We start from the raw sequence: 18,843 nt of genomic DNA, 5'->3' as shown, positions 1-18,843 counted from the left end.
GATGACTTAGAATCTTTTTCATCCTCAGCCTTGCCCTAATATGCAGTGCATATTTGCGACCCCAAATAGAGCCCACAATAGAATGTTCAAAGCAGAAATAGTGGGGATCATCAAAAGACTTTGGCCAAGAGATTTTCCAATCCCAGAGCCAAATGTGAGAAATGTTGCCAATTATACCGTGGCCCAGGAATTGAGCATGGGCTTGGTTAGTTCCCCGGACTGTGCACATCGAAAGATGATCCTGCTGAATAAATCTTTGAGGCAGCCGAGAATTTGGCAAAGCCAGGGGTTTCCTAAGCTGCTCCAAAGATTGTCCTTGGGAAGGAAGAGAGTCCATGAGAGTTAAAAGATGGACCGTGCCGATAAGGAGGGGCAAGGCGGTAGCTGGTAAATCCCCAAATCACCTTTTCTGCACCAGGGGCCGAGGCACAGCCTGCTTCTCATTGGCTCAATGGGCCTGGAGATGGCCGTGGGGGTTAGCCAACACCAGCCTTGGCGAGCTGCATGCCAGTGTCTCTGATAACACAATTTCCTTGGGTTTTCAGGGGGCTTCTAATGGAGTGAAAGTCACAAAGCCATCTACTGCCTAAGTCACAGTCCTATCTCTGTCTCTTACTGACTTCTCTTTCCTTAACAGTTTGAATAAAGTCCAGGCCATGACTGCCGATGCCCCAGCCAGGGTCACGTGTCCACCACGACTCAATCATTGCGGTAAGGTCCCGGCCATACGGCCAAGCCTGGAGATGGGGTCAGGGTCATCCCGACCCAAAATCGCAACATTGACAGGGAGGGAGAGATGATTCCCCAAAGGAAATGCAAGCTAATATTCCTGGAAGGGAGAGGAAAGCCCGCTGGCAAGAAAAACAAAAAATTGTATGCCATATATTTGGAGTAGTATGCAGCTGTTTAAAAAGAATAAGGTAAATCAGCATATGCTGATTTGGAATGATCTCCCAAGATAAATTAAGTTAGAAGAAAGCAGTGTGCAGAAGAGTGTGTATAGTGTTTACTCATTTGTGTCCGCCAGAATGTGTGTGAGTGTGTGTGCTTGTGTAAACATTTTTGCAAAAATACACAAGAAACAGTGAATGGGTGTTCATCTCTGTACAGTGGCACTGGGGGGTGGACGGTGGAAGGAAGACTCTGTTTGTTTGTTTGTTTTCTATCCTTCTGAATGTTTAGCTGAGTACCCGCACGTTTTCATTAAACATCCACCTACCAGGTCCCACCTTTAAGTCCCATTCAGAGCATCTATGTTAGAATGTTTGCCTCATAGGTACTAGGGAAGATCACTGGGTGCGTGTCATCTGTCACCTGGCTGAGATTTTGATTGAGAGGCAATTGGCCTGGGCTAGCAAGGCCTGGCGGCCACAGACCAGGAGCTGGGCAAAGCAGAGCGAACTGTCGTGTGCCTTGGTCGGGGGCAGAGCCTGGAAAGACCTTCAGAGAAAGAGGGATGCAGAGGGCTTGGCTCAGAGAGCTCAAGTCGGGGGACTGAACCCCTTTTTGGAAACAGAGGGGCCTGAATTTGGGGTCCAAAGGGTCTTTGGAGGGATCTCAGGGCAATTGCAAGCCCACTGGGGCCCTTTTATTGGCAACCTGGCCCCAAAGATGGCCCAGAAGTGTTTGATTTTGCTTTGGCCATTAACACCACTTACCAGTGTAGGGTGATGGCTATTTATATCTAGTTAACATGAAGCAGAAACATTCTGCAAATCACCAAGACAGGTCAGATCAACTCCGTGGTATCATTTCTGAGCCACTAGGGTGGCGAGTCCACCTGCTCACAACTTTACAAAATGGGGAACCTAAGAGAAAACCCTGACTCGCCATCCAGGAACTGCCAGCCATATTCACAAACACCCCTTGCCCCCATGATACATGAAAATCAAGTTGACAGGAACCAAAAATTCCTCCTTAAACAAATCCATTCAATAATTATTGAGCATTGAGGTGCCTGGGTGGCTCAGTCAGTTAAGTGTCTGCCTTTGGCTCAGATCATAATCCTGGGGTCCTGGGATTGAGCCCTTCATCGGGCTCCCTGCTCAGCGGGGTTGAAAAAAAAAATAAAAACCAATTATTGATCCTGAGCGACCTGCTGGGTGCTGTGTTGGGTGCCGGGAATACAGAGGTCGACAGTGTGCACAATCCTGGCCCTCGGAGCTTTCTGATGAAGTCCCCACAAGCAGGTGGAAGCTGAGCCTCTTGGTGGTCTCTCTTTCTCTTTAGAAGTTCCTGAGTGAGAGACCGCCAGGCCTCATCCACCACAAGTGTGAGTGCCCTGGGTACCAGCTCTGAGAGTGACAACGCAACTATGTTTAGCATTTCCTGATAGAATCAGGATCTGCAGTCAAGAAAAGCTGGTCCTGGCCAAAAGATGGACTTTGGGATGAGAATGATGTCTTCACTAATAATCCTGCCAAAAACCACTGCCTCATGCATTAGCCCTCTCCCTAGAGGGTAATAGGAACCAGCAAGTGACAGAAAACTCAACTTGTACAGGCTTGGGGAAAAAAACAAATCTGATTATGTAATTTTTTTTCCTACAAGGACAAAAATAAACACTTATTTTATTACAAAATGAACACATAGGATGTTTTCATGCAAACAACGTATACATTTTTTTTAAAGATTTTATTTATTTATTTATTTATTCGACAGAGATAGAGACAGCCAGCGAGAGAGGGAACACAAGCAGGGGGAGTGGGAGAGGAAGAAGCAGGCTCCTAGCGGAGGAGCCTGATGTGGGGCTCGATCCCATAACGCCGGGATGAGACGCTTAACCGCTGTGCCACCCAGGCGCCCCAACAACGTATACATTTTAAAAATAACTTTTCTTTAGACTTTGGCATACAGTATGTGCTCCAAAGCACTTCTTAATATATGTAAAATAAATACATACATATATATATATATATATATTTTTTTTTTTTTTTTTTTTTTTTTTTTTTTACAAATTAGAGCTAATACATTCGGCAACTTGCTTCTTCTGTCATTTCATATAGCTCTATTGCATTCCTTTTTAACACCAACATAGAATTCCTTAGTATGGAGGTATCGGAATTATTATTACTTCACTATTTGCCTATTGGTGGACATTGAAATTGTTTCTAACTTTTTAACAGTACAAACAACACTGCAATGAACATTCTAGCACATTTAATTCTGTCCCCTTGTAGAGTGTTTCTGTGCAAGAAATTTCTAGAAGCGGAAACAGTGGGTCAAAACTTCTCTGAGATGGTTCAACTTGATTTTGAGGTGAAGAATACTGTATAAGTGAACAGTCTGCATATCAGAGAGTTATAAAATAAAAGACAAGATTAATAATTCAGAGTAACCTGTAAAGTTTGCCCAAGGGTATGCTTTGTGATGCTGGGCTGGCCTGGTCAGAAATGTCCCAATCAGTTTCCTCATTAGGGCAGGAAATCAGAGCAGGATTCCTGAGTCGGTGTCTCCCTGATCCCACTGACATGAACGTGAGAAAAGTTTTGATGTCAGCATCAGGAGCAGTCATGAACTGAACACTTGCGAGAGAAACTAGGAAGCCTCAGCCCTCAAGACAAGGAAGTGCTGTTCTGAAGAGAGAACAGCGCCTCCTAGAGGCGTTTGGATGTCAGCACCTGTGCTCAAACAGCCGGGACTGTTCCTCTGCCTGTTTAGACAGACAGTAAGCTGGAGGTCAGTTTCTCACTCATTCTTAAATTCACCCAGAAATATTTGCTGTCTAAACCTCTTCTTAAGTAAAATTAATACAATATATCACAATAAGACTCTGGGTAAGTCTTAGCGAGTCTGAGTAAGTCTTAGTGTTTGCATCTTGTGAGTGACCAAGGTCCACGATAAGCAGGCATGTGTGGTTTTTCAGACAGTGGTCTAGAACATTCACTGAACCTAGTGAGCGGGCGGCGCCAGCTAGCCAGCTCTCACTGCAGTTTTGCTGTTGTCCCAACATCGCTGAATAGTCAGCAATGCTCCAGAAGTGATAGAAGTAGCACGACTGTTTGGAAGAGGGTCATGAGGTAAGAAATAAAACAGCAGACAAGGAAAAGGTGTTTTATAGAATGAGAACAAGCACAGGAACAACTCTGGACTGAGATTTTTTTTCCTTTTTTTAAGGAGCAACACAGAAACCAAATAAACATTCCCATATTCCAGGGTTTCTCAGCTTCCACAGTGTTGACTTTTTGGTCTGGAAGATTCTTTGTCGTGGGGGGCGGTCCTGTGCACTGTGTATCGACTAGATGTCACAAGCAACCCCAGACACTCAGTTGTGACCATCATTAATGTCTCTAGAACTATTGTCATTTTTGAACATTTGGAGATTCAAGAAGCTCTTGGGAAGTTCCCCTCTGGAAGACCACGCAGCCCCTGTGAGCTCTGCCCCCAACCACTGGAACTACTTCGACTTTGGTAGTTCTTATTTGGTGTTTTCCCTCATCTTGACCAGAAGCCTAAATTCAGCTACCACGGGGCAAAGTGAGTAGCCACTGTGGAAGGGGACCGGCCTGGGAGGACCAGAAGCCCCACAAACAAGAGCCCCATAACTTGGTTTCTGGAGCAGGAGCATGGCATTGCAGGGAACCCTTCCAGAAAACTGGAAACTCTAGGGCGGTCCTGCCCAGGGCGAGATTGAGGAAGAAACCCAGGGTGAGGGGGCCAGTTTGGAGAATTACAGGCAACTTCATGTGCTGCCCAAGTATTTTTGTTTTAAAGATTTTATTTATTTATTTGACAGAGCACTAGAGAGAGCAAGCACAAGTGGGGGGCAGAAGGAGAGAGAGAAGCAGGCTCGCCGCTGAGCAGGACCCTGGGATCATGACCTGAGCAGAAGGCAGACGCTTAACCGACTGAGCCACCCAGGTGCCCCTGCCCAAGTATTTATTGAGCATCTGCTCCTGGGGTGTAAGGTACAGTGTGCGTGGGGGCGATAGACAGGCGGCAGTGGGGATAGACAGCTATCAAAGGTGGGGAGCCACTCTGGTGTTTCGAGGAGACTGTTCCGCAGGTCGGATCTTGTGGTTCACGCACAGCTCCCACCTGGGGGGTGGCCTTGAGCCCGGGGTCTGTGCCTCAGGGGCCCCTGCTCGGCCGGGGCGTGCTCTCTCCTCCTCTCCAGGCTCACATCATGCCGGGACTTAGTGCTTCACCTAAAACCCGGCTCCCACCGGGGTAGCGCGCGCAGGGGTAGAGGGCGGAGCACATAGTAGGGCGGGGGCGGGGCTGCGCTCCAGAGCCACGCCTCCGAGCGCTGGGTCCCAGACCACGCCGGCGTCCTCCCCCGCCGCCTCGCGCCAGGCGCCCGCTGGGTTCCGCCGCGGACCCCGCCTCCGGGAAGGCGCCCGGCGTTGCCTTTCCGCCTCAGGCATCCTGGCGGCACCGCCGAGTAGCGACGTTCCGCGTTACCTTTACGCAGGGTCGCCATCTAGTGACAGCAGGATATACTGCTGCGTTCAGACGTGAAGCCGCCGCCGTTACAAGTTTGGAACGTTCTGGTTAGTGCGGGAACGCTTTGGGGTGGGGACTGGATCTAACTCCCAGGCCCTGTGGGGGGGAGGCTGATGGGTGGCCCTTAGCTCGCCTGCACCCCGCAGCCCGGGGCCCCCTCCGCAGAGGAAGGCGGGCCTGGGCCATCTCTGAGGGAGGCCTCGTGTGCGCGGCGCCCGTGAGCCTAGCTCTGAGAGCCGCCACTGGGCGGAAGACCTGTCTGCAAGGAGGGCTGGCTTAGGAAAGCCCACTCTGTCGGGAGCGGGGAAAGGCGTTCAGGGAGAGAGGGTACCGGAGGGAGCTCCACCAGCTCAGAACAGGCCTGGCCTCCCGAAGCGCCACCTCCAGAAGACAGGGCAGGGGAGGACGGAACTCCTAGGTTCCTGAACCGGCCTCTGGGAGAGCCACCTACCGCCCCCCCCCCCCACCTGCTGCAGCACAGAGCCCAGGAACAAGCACACTGCAGTACGCATCCATGTGGGGACCAGACTCCAGGCGCCTATTTGCAGACACCCCCGAAACTTTACTAGGAGTTTCCTTGCATCTGCCAGGTTGGCTTCGTGGAGGGAAAGTGTTACCGGACCCAGCACCGGGTCCGAACTCAGGTTGGGCTGCTTGCTGCTGGAAGAGCAGTACTCGCGAGACAAGTGATGGTGGGAAAGGAAAGGTTGCTTTGTTCAGTAAGCCGGCAACTGGGAAGCGGGTGGACTCACGTCGCAAAGACCATCTTCTCCGTCCAGGCGAAGCCAGAGGGTTTTAGAGGGGAAGGGAAAGGGGGAGGGGAGAGAAGGGTCTGCATGCTGGAGAAGCAGGTGTCCTGGTGCTTAGTCCTGTTGTCGGCATGATCCTGAACAGCTGATCTGATCTTCTAGCAAAGTCTGCCCCTTCACCCCTCAAGGCCAGTGGTCTGCAAATCTCCAAGAAAGTTAGTTCTGCTACAGACCAAGGGACTTAGGTCAGCAAGCAAGGAGTGCATAAGCTTGAAGGAAGGTAACCCTTAAGACTGGTTGGCAGGCTGTTACAAAAGCACCCACCCCCTTTAAGGGAGTAGCTTCTCTCTACAAGCGTTATACTCCCAAAGGCTGACGTCCTCCTTCCCTGCATGATCTTATATTGGGAGGGAAAGAAAGTTCTCAATAGGCACCACTCACTGAGCCCTGTACATAAGCTTGGTTGGGCTGCTAGGGTTCCTTGGATTAGAATATGGGGTATTTAGCACCTCTTATCCACAGCTTTAGACCTTCATTGCCATTCTTGAGCAACAGGACAAATCCCCCACCTGTATGAGATAAGTGCCTTTATAGAAGCCCTGAGGACAGAGAGAGCAATCAGAGCTGCCATGTATGTTCGTGCAAGTTGCTCACTGCACGAGGGCACCTGGTGGGAGTGGAGGGGTGGCCACTGGGCACTGGGATCTGGAACTCAGCCCTTACCTGATCACAAAGTCATAAGCCTGGCAAGGGCTGTGTCTGCCAAGAGGAGGGGAGCCTTCTTCAGATTCACCTGCTCTCCAAGAGTCTGCCCACAGCGACCCCCTTTTCCTTCTCAGGCACAGAGAAGGGCAGGCTGCTGCCCTTGGGGAGTTAGGTGATTGCCTTTGGAGAAAAGGCTGCTGTATGGAGCCCCAGCCCAGGATTCTTTGGTTTCTGTGGGCCACAGTCACCTCACTTCTCCCACAAGTAGAAACTCCCTTGGAGGTACACAGCGTGTTAGCCAGAGGGTCCGACCTTTTCTGGTGTTTGTGGTCTCCATCAGGGGCACTGCTGGGGAGCAATGTCAGTGCTCGTGTCGAAGCCTGGTGTTTGATTATAAGGTTTTTCAGCCAGAAAACATGTGTTTGCACTGTTCTGTTGACTCTGGCCTGGTTCCTTAAGCCAAGCTGTGAACAGCCTACCCTCGTTTCTCTTGTTCCCAGAATCCTTTAGGTGCAAAGACACACTTCTAGACTGAAAGGTCAGTATCATCCCAGTGGACAAAGATTAAGGAGGGCCCGAAGGTGGGTTTATGTTTCTTCCACCTGGTCTCTAAAATCTGAGTGGTTAAGCACTTTTTGATGCTGGAAATGGGTGAGGTGTTTCCTCCTGGCCTACCAGAGGACCAGGGAAACATACGCATTTCCTCAGGCTGCTGTAAGAAAGTACTACCACCTCGGTGGCCTGGACCACAGAAATGCACTGTCTCACAGGTCTGGAGACAAGAAGTCCAAGATCAGCCAGTCACCAGGACTGGCCCCTTCTGAGGGCTCTCAGGGAGAGCCTGCTCCTGGCCTCTCTCCCAGCTTCCAGGGCTTTGCTGGAGATCTCTGGTGGGTTTAGGCTTGTAAGATATATTACACCCATCTGCCTTTATGTTCACATGGCATTCTCCCAGGATGCGTGTCCAGTTCTCCCCTTTTCGTAATTACTCAGATATACTGGATTAGGGGCCCCCTAAGAGCCTCACCTTGACTAATGACATCTCCAAAGAAGGTCACATTCTGAGGTGCTGGGGGTTGGGATTTTAACATATGAATTTGGGAGGACGCAATTCAACTGATACCATTAAGATCCCCGAACAAGATGGCAGGAAAGCCCTCATCTTCTACCCACTGCCATGGTGACAGGAAAAGGGATGTGGGAGGGAGGGGACATTCACCTCGTAAAAGCTGCAAGAAAGCTTTTCTTTCTGCATCAGGTTTGTATCAGGATTGTGTTCTTATCCCCAGGTAAACAGTAAAATCTCCAAGCCAGACAGGCCAGACCATGAGGGAGAGAGAGATTTCAGTAACCAGAATAGGCCATGGGCTGCCTCAGTAGCCAGAGAAATGTACGTCTCTAGGAGGCCTAGCGGACCTGGCCTGCCTGAGCCGTCATGGGCCTCGCAGCATGTTGGGCCTTTGGCTTTTCAAATCGTTAAGTTTTCTTTTTCTTTTTTTTTTTTTAAGATTTTATTTTTTTTTTTATTTATGTGACAGAGAGACAGCCAGCGAGAGAGGGAACACAAGCAGGGGGAGTGGGAGAGGAAGAAGCAGGCTCCCGGCGGAGGAGCCCGATGTGGGGCTTGATCCTGGAATGCCGGGATCACGCCCTGAGCCGAAGGCAGACGCTTAACGACTGCGCTACCCAGGCGCCCCTAAATCGTTAAGTTTTCTTAATCATCGTTGTGAAGGTCTCCTTAAGGTTAACGATAACTTAAATGTTTTAGTGGATGGGTTTTGCTTGCAGAAATGTCCTAATTCTGGCTGCCCATCCGTGTTTGATTCTCCAGCACTGTGGCCAGAGGGGCTGTCATGCTGAGGCATGGCATTTGAGTTATTTAAATCTGTCACATACAAAGTCACCCGTAATCCCAGTTTGGGGCTCTGATGAGGCAGGTGGGGAAGAGCCCGCCACCAATGGCCTGTGGGCGCTTCGTGGGCACAGATGCGGTGGGCTCAATAAGACTGGTGAGAGCTTCATCCCGTAGACCAGACGTCCTTGCGTTGCTGTTCGTGGGTGGCCTATGAATCTGCGACCCCCTAAACTGAAAATGGCAAGATATGCGTATTTTACTGCAGAGGGGAGAAGATTCCCAGCCTTTGTCGCACTCTCAAAGGAAGCTATTTACAAACCAGTGAAGAACTACTGGCCTAAGGGACTCTCATCCCCTCGCACATCTTTACTGTAAAACAGTAAATTCAGTTTTCTTCTAACATGTTGAAGTTCATCATGAAATTTAGAATTGTTAGCAAAGAGAGCAAGACCTTTAAACTTGACCATGGTCCATCTCCTGGTTTGGACCTTGATTTCCTGTCAAGGTTATCTATATGGACTTATAATTTGGAATGTGTGGGCTAGGTTCTTAGGGCCACGAATTAGCATATGATGTGGTCCCTTGTGTCTTGGGGCCTCTGATGGGTCCCCACTAGTAGAAGTGTCTGTTCCTTTATGGAGAAGCAGGGACCTTGATGGAGCCCATGGACTTGGTCCCAAAATTGTTAGGGATGTAAGGCCCTTCCCCCCAGAAGTTTGACTCTGTGGAGGGTTTTTGTTCGTGTCAGCTAGATTTGAGTGGCAGATGACTTCTACTTGACCAAAGGATTCACATGTTTATAATTAGGACAGAACACTCACGCAGTATACACACTCTCTCTCTCTCAGTCATGCTCCCATTTGTCTCACCCTCCTCCACCACTCTACCCTATTATATATATAGAGATATTATATAGATATTATCTATATATATATAGATATTATATAAAGTTCTGTCTGGATTACAAAAAGGACAACCAGGTATCAACTTTTACAGAAATAGGAAATTTCAGCAAACTGTTTAAACTGTTTTCTTTAGTTGATTTCCTTCACAGCCAGAGATCAGTAGCCTCCCCATCAGACGTCACTTCTTCACTAACCGAGGGATCTGGCTTTTACTTTGGGGAGAGAAGCTTCTTTCTCTCGACTTGCTTGCATTTTCTCTTTAATGTCTTCTAGAAAGCTTGGGTCATTTGACGCATATGTACAGGCCCCGGAAAGACCTCCACCTTACCGTGTGCTCTGACCACCTCTATCTGGCCTTCCTCTCCTTGTACTTGACAGCCTGGCCATCGTGCTTGTTACCATGCAGGACTGTACAGCGTCTGCCCAAATATTCTTGCTGCTTGGAAAGCATTTGCACAATAGCACCAAGAGGGCGGCCTAACAACACCCCCTCCCCTGCCAGGCCTTAGGCAGCCGTGTTAGCATTAGTGCGTCTTCCTGTCCGGTGCTCCTGGTCTCCATTAAATGCCACAGTCATTACCTGTATTGTTAATCTGGGCCACCGAAGGTCCTAAAAACTCCCACTTTTGGGGCAGTGAGAGGATTTCAGGCTCTTTCTGGGCCATCTCTGGTCAGATGGGAAGAGTCTACACCTTGAGCGTCGTCCCAACAGGTCCAGGAGAGGTTGGCACAAACGTCCATGGTCAAGCAATGTCCCAGCTGTGGGCTTCTCTGCTCCTGCCAGTCTTGGGTCATTGGGGACCCTGAGGCATGGCTGGGTCTGTGGGTGAGAGGTGGGGTCCGACTCCTGAGGCCGTAGAGAAAAGGGACACATGGTTTTGATTAAGGCCTGAGGGACAATCTGGCCATGAGGTGTGCTGGCATCAGGACTGGCAGGGAGGAGTGGCCATGACGGGCGAGGGGGGGGCAGCTTGTGGAGAATCCCTGAATTCTGGGGCTGTTCCCTTGAGAGGGGAGAGAGTGTCCCTGGGAAGTCACAGTGTTCATGCAGGACGCTCCTTTCTCTCACAGGGACAAGCCCTCAAGTGTTCAAGGCCCTTCTGAATGCTGAGACAGGTCTCAGGAAGCAGGCCCACCTATCTGAGGTGAGCAGAGGGGGCTGGGGGGGACAGTTAGAGGCAGGTGAGAGGGAGTCATCATAGAAGCAGAACAGGATTGAGAAGGACCAGGCCTAGGAGGGCAGGGAACTCCACGCTTCAGAGAGGCAGCCCCACGCCTCAGACAGGTGACCCCATGCCTTGAACAGGCAGAGCAGCCAGCTCAGTTCAGTTCGGATCGAGCCAATTTCAGGGCCCAAGACAGTCAGGGGAGACTGACCCCCAGTTGGCGATGGGGCTGCTGAGGCCTTGTGTCTGGTCTTTCATCCCGAGCAGCCCAGAGCCGCCCTTTGGCTCCAGCGCTGCTCCTTAGCCTGACAAGGAGCGGCCTGGCTTCCCTGGGAGGACCCACCTTTTAGATCCAGATGGAACCAGAATCAGGTGGGGTTAATCAAGTCAGGTTCTTTGGCCTCACTGAGCTCTGCACAGTCCAGCCTGGAGTGGGTAGTCGGGGTCCTGCAGAAAGACGCCCCTCATCCTCTCTGCAGTGAGTCACCTGCTGGGGCCCGGGGCACAGGGTCCCACAGAGGGCCCTTGGCCGGGGTGCGCACCAACAGCGCGGACTGTGAACTGCTTAGCCCAGGGGAGCCACTCACCTAGACTCTAACGTGCGTGAGGATTGAACCCCCTGGAGCGGAGCACCTCGTCACGCCTGCTCCTGACCGCGGTAAGGGAACAAAGCCGGTGGGTAGGAACAGTCTGATTCCCAGTGAGCCATCTTACTCTCCTCCTGACTCATTACCAAAAAAGAGGGATTTTCTGCTTCTTCCTCTTCGCGGGACAGTTGGACTTTTTGTCCTGAAAATGATAGGGTTCCTAGCCCCAAGGGAGAGTTGAGTGTTTTATTTTTAAAAGCCTAGGCTTATAAAATAATCATAACACAGGAGATTTGGGATAGAGGAGGACTCTGGATTGAATCCAAAGAACAGCCCAAGGATGGAAGATGCTGGGTGGGGACCAGTGTTCCCACAGTGCCAGAGACCTGCTCCCGAAGGGCAGGGAGGTGGCGGGGCCTCCCACTGGGGAGGGCACCAACAGGTGTGTGTGGAGATTGGCTCTGCGTGCTGCGTGTGGGAAGGACAGCCAGGAGGGGGAGCCTGTGTCCCTCACACACTAAGGTTGTGGTAGTCGGGGTTCTTCAGAGAAATAGAATCAATAAGAGATATCTTGGAATTTCTCAGCCTCTCTAACTGGGTGAGTCAATCCCTTGTATATATTAAAAGGAATGATATATATTACATAATCTTATAAGGAAGTAGCTCACCCAGTGATAGAGGCTAAAAAATCCGGAGGTCTGTAGTCAGCAGGCTGGAGACCCACTAGGCCAAATTTGGGGGCCTCCTCACCAAGGAGCTCCTGGGCATTTACTGCTCTCAGACTCCGGTGATGGGGGTCTCCCTTCAGCCTGATGGACTCTCTTACACACTTGTGGTGTGAGGTGATGGTTGTGCTTCTCTGAGTCTCCTGTCCCCTGCCTCCCCTGTCCACTGTCTCCTGGTCTCCTGGTGCTTACACCTGCCCCCATCCAGGTTGTTTCAAGTGCTGAGCCCCAAATGCAGAGATCAGCTATCCACAGGAGAGCTAGTTCTGCCGCAGATGTCACTAAGCTGGGGCTGTCTGTTCACACAACACACACACACACACACACACACACACACACACACGTTGCGCGTGATCCAGCATGCATGCACTGCTCTCCACAGGAACAGTTTGAGGCGTGGGGCTCCCAGCAAGAGAAGATCTCTGTTTCGACTTGCAGAAGGCAAGCCGCTGATGACTCAGGGAGATGTTTGCCTGCCTTCTTGAAGTCTCCTTGGGTGAGCTTGCGTGCCTCCAGGTGGGAGGTTTTCTCAATCCCTGTGGCGGCTGTGGCCCCGTACCTGACTGGAAGCCACCTCTTGGTCCTGCACTGGGGCCGTGTTAGTCTCTCCTCTGTCCAGGCTTCTGCAGGTGGATCGTCCGCCGAATGAGTCAGGAGCAGGACTGCCTGTCACTCCCAATTGTTGGCTGAGGTCTCAGAGAACAACAGAGACAAGGCCAGGGGTGCGGAGCGGGCGTGTGGCTGGAGGAACTTGAAAGCTAGGCCTAGCCTGCTGAGTAGCTGGGTCAGCACCTTGACCTCAGCCCCACTCAGGACTTGCATGGACCAGATCAGCTAGAGGCTGGGACTGAAGAGGGAGGAACTAGGGGAGCCAGAGGCAGGAAAGGGGGAGAAAAGATGAGTGTGGGAGTTAGAGATGCGTGATGGCATCCTGGGCAGGCTCCTCAAGCTCTCTGACTCTGTTTCCTCACCCCTACAATAGGAATTCTAGCGCCTTCCTCACAGTTATGACAAAGTAAACAGACGCAACAGCTGAATGACACGTACAAACTTGAGTGCATGCTGGTTTGAAAAAAGTTGGGGAAATTCAAATAGGACCTCTTTAGTACCGTCTGGTATGGAGTCATTGCTGGTTTGAGAATGGTATTGGCCTTATTTAGGACAACACGAGTTCTTCGGAAACGGGTGCTGAAGTATTTGAGGGCAAAGTTTCCTGAGGTCTGCAGCGCACCGAGATGGCTCAGCAACCAAAAGTGTGTCTGCGTGGAGACAAAGACAGAGCAAACCTGGTGAAATGCTGACTGCTGAAGTGAGGAGGAAAGTGTTCAAGTGCTCACTGTTTATCCTTTCCATTTTTTCTTAATGTTTAAAGTGTGTCACAAATGGGGGAGAAAAAGAATAAATGAGCAAGATACGCCAAGCCTCCTACACAATGCCCGTTTGGCATAAATATTCACTAAGCCACTGGGGGCGACTTCAGCCAAGACCCAGAGACCAACATGCCAGATACTGTTCTGGGAACACAGCAATGATTTGAAGCAATGAAGGCCAGAGACAAACATTAAACAACCAAACCAGTAGGTGAACTTGTTAACCAAAGAGAGGGCTGGAGTGCTATGAAGACAATCCCCAGGTGAGGGACAGGGGACCCCGGGGGGAGGGGGGGATGTGGGAGGGCCTCTGAGCCTCTGAGCAGGTGGAATGTGAGGCGAGGATGGGCCATGCCAGGGAGCCGACCATGCAGAAACTACCCCTCCTCCTCTCATCTGTGTGTCCAGGAGCCCTAGAAGGGCTCAGGGTGCCAGAGGGGACATCAGCCTAGAGCCTGGGGGGCGGGGGGGGTTGCTTCCTCCCTAGGAGAAACCAGCCATGCTCTTGTTCATGCTTTTGTAACTCCTGGGTCTGTTCAGACCAGTCTGATACCATCACTCTCCCTGGACCAGTGAACTCCATGGTGTGGGGGCAGGACGTAGGGACAAGGGTGCCTGCTGAGCCACTCCCTGGAAGCCACCCAGGATCTGGAACTGGCCCCAGAGGCAGTCTCAGTGGCACTTTACACAGCCCTTGAGACTGGTAAAGACACTTCCTGGTAACACAATTCACAAATGGAGATGTGTTCAACTTCATTCATAACTAAAGAAACGCAAGACGAAATTGTGTATTTTCACCCATCGGATTGGTAAAGACTAAGAAAATCGATAACATCCATTGCCAGGGTGCTGTGGGGAACAGCCCCTCATCTGTGGTTCCTTCAGCTTCTCCCGGAGAATTTGGGGATTTTGACACTGCCCATCAAATGTGAAATTGTGACCACGCTTTGGCTCAGCAGTTCCATTTCGATGAAGCTATTCTGAAGATGTCATCGGCTGGATTTTTAAAAGCAAGGCACAAGGATGGCACTGAATTATAACTGCGGCTTTTGCAGCGATTTTGCGGAAACAGGACTGCCTGTCCGAATGTCTGCCAGCAGGAGACTGCTTAAATAAACGATGTAGGGTATGGATTTAATATCAGTAAAGTTTTAGAAATAAAATATGGAACACATAATAACAACACAGGTAAGATAGGCACAGAAGAAAGTCGAGAATCTACACTGAAATGTTAATAACGGGATGTCTGGGGCATGAAATCACTTTCTATAGCATGCATTTCTATAATATTTAAATTTTGTGTCGCAAGCGTATATGGCTATTGTAAGCAGAAAAAAAATAAGGATTTTTAAAGTGAGAGAGAAGGATGGAAGGATGGAAGTAGATAGTGGTTCTTCTCTGGGGGCAGCCAGGATCTGAACCCCCTTGAAACAGCTGGAGCATTCACCTGCCTTAGGGGCTCCTACCACACGAGTTGTCAGTGGCCTTCTGACCACAGAGCCCCGGTGGCTCTGCCATGGAAGGCACAACGGAGGTGGCTCCAGAGCCTGGCCCTGACCTGAAGGGAGCTCCACTGAGCCCAGGGCAGCCGGTGGTGGAACTTGGGTTTTCCGCCACTTGCAGTCAGAGTGGTAAATCATATCCTAACTTGAGGTAAAAAAAGGGAGGTAGGGGAGAGATACTGCGGGGTCTCATGAAATCCACACACATGGACAAGCAAGCTTCAGGAAGGGCTGAAACCAGGGAAACGCCAGGGACCCGAAGAGGGGTTTGTGGGTCTTCTCTCCAGGGAGCTGCCCTGTTGGAGTTGGGGTACCTCCCCGCCCTGGAAGTCTCAGATCAGGTGCCAGAATCCCTGCGAGGGAGAATCTGATTGGCCCAGCTGTGTCAGCCACAGTGAAGGGTGGGGGCGGGGGGGGGGGGGCAGCACGGAGACCACCTGCATCCATCCAGAGAGCTGTTGCCAGGGCAGGAAGCCATTTGGACAGGTGACTTGTTTGCTGTGGCCGCCTGCGGTGACAAGGTAGCACACACTGAGCCACTTAAACAACAGAAATGTATTATCTCCCAGCTCTGGAGACAGGAAGTCCAAGGTCAAGGTGTCCGCGGGGATGATTCCCTCTGAGGTCTGTGGGAAGAGAATCTGCCCTGGGCCTGTCTGCTATCTTTGGTGGTTTGCCAGCAATCTTTGGCCTTGCCTGGCTGGTAGATACATCCCCCTGATCTCCGCCTTCATGTCCACACAGTGTTCTCCTTGTATGTGTGTTTGTGTCCAAATATCCCCTTTTTATAAGGACACCAGTCATGTTGGATTATGGAACCAGCCTACTCCGGGATGACCTCATCAGTCACCGCCCTAATCCCAAACAAGGTCGCTTTCTGAGGCTTGGGGGATTAAGACTTGAACATATGAATTTGGGGCAGGGCAGGGTGGAGAGACAAAATTCAACCCATAGCATAACTGCTATGGTCCAGGTCCAGAGAAAGATCTGGGCTAGAGGGACAGCCGAAGAGTCAGTGACCTGGTGGAGAGTGAGAAGCCTTTGGGAGCAGATGGAAAACCAGCCGAGTGCAGTGTGAGGAGAGCCAGAGATGCGTGGCTTCTTCGAGATAAAGCAAGCACTGCAGAAATCTGCCGGATTTGGTGACGTGTGCTGTCCTTGACAGGGAAAATGTTGGCAGACTAGCTGGGGCGAGAAACACTGCAGTGATACAAGGACAGCTTAGGATATGACGGAAGGGAGAAAGTGAGTGTTCGAGTAGGTTGGTCGTGCAAGGAAGAAATCAATGTTAGCTGGAGGAGGAGATGCCAAGGAGGCTTTTACAACCTGCTCGTGTTTACTGATGATGGGAAAGAACCAGTAGAAAGGGAGAGATTAATGGGGAGGAGGTCATCACGGTGCCAGCGCCCCAGAATGTGCCAGAGCTGTGTACCACAGGCCAGGGACCCTGCTCAGTGTCTGTGAAATCAAAGTGTGACTGCACACAAGAGGGGACAGAATCCAAAAAGCAGGTTGGAGGGACTGGCCAGGGCCCCATTTTGAGCCACTGTGGCTCTGCTCCAGCCTCTTGCTGCCGGTGTTGGCTCCACTTCTGGGCCTGGTTGATGCCAGTGCCAACCACGTTCAAATTCAAGATGGAATTTAGATGTCCTTGGGCGTCCCTGAGTCAGGAGCCCAGCCCAGTTCGGTGGGCTGCGGCCAGGGGAGCCAGGCCTTGGGGTATCCCCCACAAGGTCATGGGAGCAAGTCTAAATGTTAAGCCCATTGTGTTTTCCTCACTGACCCTCTCTGGGCCCAAACATCTGGAAGGTTAGAGATCCTTGATGTTATAAACTGTTTGATACTCATATCCCAGGAGAAGATATGTAAGCAGGAAAGCAAGTCAGGGTGCTCCTCTCTTAGCTCCAGGTCACACAGGAAATAGACAAGCAACCACTCTCAGCAGGGACCGTGGCTACCTCTGAGAGGTCAAAGGGAGGGTAGAGACCTTTCCTTTATATTATATACTTTATATACTTGTGAGTTATTTTAATTTTTATAGTAATCTCTATCAGGTCTAAAAAAATCTTACAATACGCCATCTTTTTAAAAATTGATTTTTATCTAAGAATATATATAAATACATTCTCTTTCTAGAGAGTGGAAACATTATAGATAAGATTAAAGTCTCCTAGACTGTCTCCCCTGCCCACCCCCCAAACAATCTACAGCAGAATCCACTATTATTATCACTTTGGTGCATATCAGTTCACACTTCTTAAAAATTTTTTTTAAGATTTTATTTATTTATTGGACAGAGAGAGACACAGCGAGAGAGGGAACACCAGCAGGGGAAGTGGGAGAGGGAGAAGCAGGCTTCCGCTGCACAGGGAGCCCAGTGCAGGGCTCCATCCCACGACCCTGGGATCATGACCTGAGCCGAAGGCAGATGCTTAACGACTGAGCCACCCAGGTGCCCCTCATTTCACACCTTTTTAAAATGGACTTTCATGCATGGGTATGTCCCCACATTCAATATATAGTCCAGATTTTTGAAGGGATTAAACAACTATATTTTCATATAGTGCTTTCTTTCCACTGGACTTTTTCTCTCAATTACTTGTCTTCGGGGGCCATCCCTTCCTAGCATTCCTCCTCCACACCCTCCTTCCTTCCCTCTCCCCTAGGAATAACAAGCGCCTGGTTTTTAACAAATTCTGCTCCTAAAACTAATCCAATAGAAGTCCCTGGGGTGTGGTTGCCAGATTTAGTAAATAAAAATATAGGTGGCTCAGTCAGTTAAGCAGCTGCCTTCAGCTCAGGTCATGATCCCAGGGTCTTGGGATCGAGCCCCTCCTCGCACCCCCTGCTCAGTGGGGAGTTTGCTTCTCCCTCTCCCTTTGCCCTCCCCCGTTCATGTGCTTGCTCTCTGTCTCTCAGAGAAAATCTTTAAAAGAATATATAGGTGGCAGGGGCACTTGGGTGGCTCAGTCAATTAAGCCTCCAGCTCTTGAATTCTACTCAGGTCATGATCTCAGGGTCATGAGGTGGAGCCCCACATCCTTGGGCTCTGCACTCAGCAGGGAATTTGCTTCTCTCTCTCTCTCCCCCCCTCTGCCCCTCCCCCCTCAAATAAATATTAAAAAAATATATAGGTGGCAGATTAAATTTTAATTTCAGATAATGAATAATTTTTAAATATAAGTACACACAGTGCTTGGGATATACTAATACTAAAAAACTATCTCCTGTTTTTCTGAAACTCAGATTTAACAGAGTGGCTTCTATGTCATCTGCCAAGCCTACCTTGGGGCACTTGTTAAAAATACCATTGGCCCCCTCCCCTTATGAGATGCAGTAAGTCCGGGTTGAAGCCCAGCCAGGAATATGTATACTTTTAAATGGTATTCCGATCACTAGTCAGGTTTGGGAACCCTGTACTGCACCACACCAAGCTGACTGGGGGCCAGGCTCCTCTCCCCGTGAAAATACATGTTCATGCTTATTCAACCCCCAGTTTTTAATGAGTTAGGGTAGTAGGAGTCATGCCTCCAGAGTAGCTGTCCCTGGGACTTCCGCTGTAGGGAAGTCCTCTTAGGTGTGGTGCCCCTTCCCCCACTACACTGCCAGGACAACGAGCTCTGGTACTTTTCCTCAGGCCGCCCAATTTTTTTGGCCCCGCTGATTTTTTTGAGGTCCCAGGATCTCTTATAGATTTGGCCAACCGCTCTCAGCCCAAACTGTAACCCTCAAAATCAGCGCAATGGCAGTGGGACTGGGGACAAAGAAGAGGAAAGAGGCGAGGCTCTGGGTTCTCCTTTCTTTCTCTACTTCCAGATCTTTCTCGGTAACCCC

This window comes from Ursus arctos, unplaced genomic scaffold (assembly GCF_023065955.2).
Source record: "Ursus arctos isolate Adak ecotype North America unplaced genomic scaffold, UrsArc2.0 scaffold_3, whole genome shotgun sequence".
Classification (NCBI taxonomy): domain Eukaryota; kingdom Metazoa; phylum Chordata; class Mammalia; order Carnivora; family Ursidae; genus Ursus; species Ursus arctos.
Note: the sequence above shows the minus strand (reverse complement) of the source record.